The sequence below is a fragment of the Nerophis lumbriciformis genome, linkage group LG23, assembly GCF_033978685.3.
Source record: "Nerophis lumbriciformis linkage group LG23, RoL_Nlum_v2.1, whole genome shotgun sequence".
NCBI classification, from domain to species: domain Eukaryota; kingdom Metazoa; phylum Chordata; class Actinopteri; order Syngnathiformes; family Syngnathidae; genus Nerophis; species Nerophis lumbriciformis.
Window position 1 is genome coordinate 30,140,349 of NC_084570.2, and position 3,836 is coordinate 30,144,184.

Here is a 3,836-nt window from a genome sequence, read left to right on the forward strand (position 1 = left end):
CCTGCATTTTGAGTTTCGAGTCCTTTCAAGTCCTTTTAACCACAGACTAATATATTAACACAGATTGTGTATGCTTTTCAAACGCTGTATTTATTTATTAAAACAAGTGCATTTTAAATTGCAGGAAAGAAAATTGTGCTGACATTGCACTTCATAATAGCACTATTAACCAGTCATTTTAAACATTAACTCATTCCTTTACAGAACAAACACATTGAAAAATAAAGTGCAAATGTACTTATTTGTACAAAAGTGTTAACATTGAAAAAACATGACATATACGTGAACATAACAAAAAAGTTGTACTTTTTATATGTCAGGGCCCTATGCTGCATTGCATTTGCAAAAGACCAAATTAGCCAAGAGTCTGTCAGTCATTTGTGCACGATGGGGGCGTAGTATGATGCCACCATGGCTGAAAACTCGCTCCACTGGAGCACTGGAGGCAGGCACTGCCAAGACTCTCATGGCCACTCGTAACAGTGAAGGAAGAGTCTTCATGTTCAATGCCCAGAACAAAAGGGGGGAGAGAGTTTTTTTGGGTTGGTGCACTACTTGTAAGTGTATCTTGTGTTTTTTATGTTGATTTAATTAAAAAAAGAAAAAATATATATATATATTTCTTGTGCGGCCCGATACCAATCGATCCACGGACCAGTAGCGGGCCGCGGCCCGGTGGTTGGGGACCACTGAGGTAAACAACCAACAGTATGTCAGAAAGCTAGCTAAAACGGTACACTTATTCATAATATAGTATACATTTTAACTGACCTTTATTTTACTATTTTTGTCTTTTTTTAGGTGGCTAAAATACGCGGTGCTGCTGACCGCCGTCTAACGTTATGTGTGATATATTGACTAACGTAACCCTGCTTAAAAAAAAATCACTGAACAAAAAGTATGAATAAGGTAGTGAACTGCAACAGATTCCCGTGTTTGCAATAACGTTATAACGTTAGCAGTGAGTTTACAGCCTCACTGATTTAACTACACAGCAAATAAAAGTCACGTTACTTAGCCAATAAACGTTATCTTACATTCAAAACTTACCGTTCTTTGTGCGACTTCAAATGCCGGACGAAGTTGGAAGTTGTTGCCTCTCCATCAGTCATTTTCGAACCGCATGTGTTGCATACTGCAAACCGTTTTGTGTTGACCACCTCGTAATTTTTATACCCAAACGAAATTATTTTAGGTATCATTTTTTGTTCACTGGCGTGTGGTTTGGACATGTCTTCTTCGTTGGTTGTCCTGCAATTTGATTGGATGAATGCTGTGTGATGAAAACAAAGTAGATCTAATTTGATTGGCTGTTGTACTGAGACCACACCAGCTGACACACGCAACGCTGATAGACAAGTACACAATGAAAAATACGGAGCGCTCCCGAATAACTTTTTCATCTTTGGGTTTTGGGGAAAGTAGCAAGTCATGTCAAGTCATGTCAATTCAAAAGGCTCAAGTCCAAGTGAAGTCACAAGTCATTGATGTTAAAGTCTAAGTCGAGTTGCAAGTCTTTTTACATTTTGTCAAGTCGAGTCTAAAGTCATCAAATTCATGACTCGAGTCTGACTCGAGTCCAAGTCATGTGACTCGAGTCCACACCTCTGGGAAATACTGTCAAAGCGCTTTGAGTACCTTGAAGGTAGAAAAGCGCTATACAAGTATAACCCATTTATCATTTATAATTTATCATAATAACGTTTTTTTTATTAAATGTGCTTTTTTGTGTGCTACAGTTTGTATGTGTAAAGTTAAAGTTAAGTTAAAGTACCAATGATTGTCACACACACACTAAGTGTAATTAAATGTGTCCTCTGCATTTGACCCATGCCCTTGATCACCCCCTAGGAGGTGAGGGGAGCAGTGGGCAGCAGCAGCGCCGCGCCCGGGAATAATTTTTGGTGATTTAACCCCCAATTCCAACCCTTGATGCTGAGTGCCAAGCAGGGAAGAATGCTGGTATGAGCTTTTAAACATAACCCGTTAACTGCTGCCAATCAAATGGTGAATAAGATACTCTTTAGGGTTCATATGTTTGTAAATCTGACTGTGATGAAGTCAGTGCCTCACCAGCCATCAACCTCACCGCACGTCACTGGTAGTAACAGACACTTTCATAACAATATGTAACATGTACAATATACACACTGCAAGTATATATGCATAATGTAGTAACAGACACCTTCATAGTAATATGTACAATATACACACTGCAAGTATATATATAATGTAGTACCAGACACCTTCATAACAATATGTAATATGTACAATATACACACTGCAAATATATATATATAATGTAGTAACAGACACCTTCATAACAATATGTAGTATGTACAATATACACACTGCAAGTGTATATATATATATATATATATATATATATATGATGTAGTAACAGACACCTTCGTAACAATATGTAACATGTACAATATTTACCGTATTTTGATCATTTAATGCACAGCCGGAACTAATTCTTCGCCACATTTGTTTTCGTTTCCATAGTGTGCACTTCCGCTTTCTGGCAACAAATGTGTTCCCACTTCCGGAATCAAACGCGAGTGTGTTCTCATCATGGCAGACTTGGTAACAGACAACGAAGACAACTATATTTGTACAAATGAGGATTCACAACCTTATCTTTTTGAATCTGAATATACTGAGGATGATATGCTGCTTCTGGAAGTGAGCAAGAGAGAAGAGTGAGACGTTGGATCAGACAAAAGCCGGAAGAGAGGGATGAAAGAGATTTTGACGCTATAAAAGTGGAATTTTGGAGACAAGCTATTTCAACATAAATGGAGTGCTTTCCCAAATAAACCGGGAAAAAACGTCCCGGGCCAGCTGTACCAAACAGACAACTGTCCATCGAGGTATTCACATTTTATATTGATCATGATACACGCAGCACGTCATGCGTGTTATTACAACTACAGTACATACACTGTCTGGCTAGATGTGTACAAACAAAACATGAAATAATACTTTACAGATACTGTAATATGATTGTTCATGTTTGTCACTCAGTACAGATTGGTGTCCTATCACATTGTGTTGTGTATTACAAACTCAAACGTGTTTCGTGTTGACATAGAAGCTCGCTTATCTCTTTCCGTAGTTAGCTTTTACAGCTAATGTGTTAGTACGCTAGAAAAAGAGTTCCTCAGTGTTCTCTCTTACAATAACAATGTTGCAACAGTTTGGTTATTAAACAGGTTAATAAGATGGACAAACCACAGCACACGTCTTGCATTTAGGAAACAACCTTTACTTTGAAAACCAGAGAAAGCAGGAAACTAACGGTGCTCTTTTAAAACGGCCTGCCAGGGAACAACCCCCCCCCCCCCCCGGTGATTGTCAGATAAATCTTTTCATTACAATATTTCTGCATATTGTTGAAGGAATAAACATAGCAAAAGTACTTGAACTGTGCCATCCGGTAGTCTACTTCTCCAAGTCTTAGAACCGGAACACTCGGAAGGCGTGCACAAGTCTTGAGTTTCACTTTCCAAACGTGAAAAGAATGACGTAACCCTGAAAAAAGATGACAGGAGAAGAGCAAAGAAATGAGAGCATCAACTTCAAAATGTTTGTTCATTAAAAGTGTCACGTATGAACATTAATCTGGTTTTAAGCCTTTGTGGTTCCGGCTCAGCTGCTCTGACTCCAATCATTCACCATTTGACACAAAGACAAACATGGAAACATCTTTGCTTCCGCTCGCCGAAGAAAGAAAACGACTAGACTCCGTGGAGGCGTCGCAACATTTCACTGGATGGGCTGTTTGAGGTCAGGGGTCTGGGGTCAGGTCCGGGTGCAAACGCCACACAAAA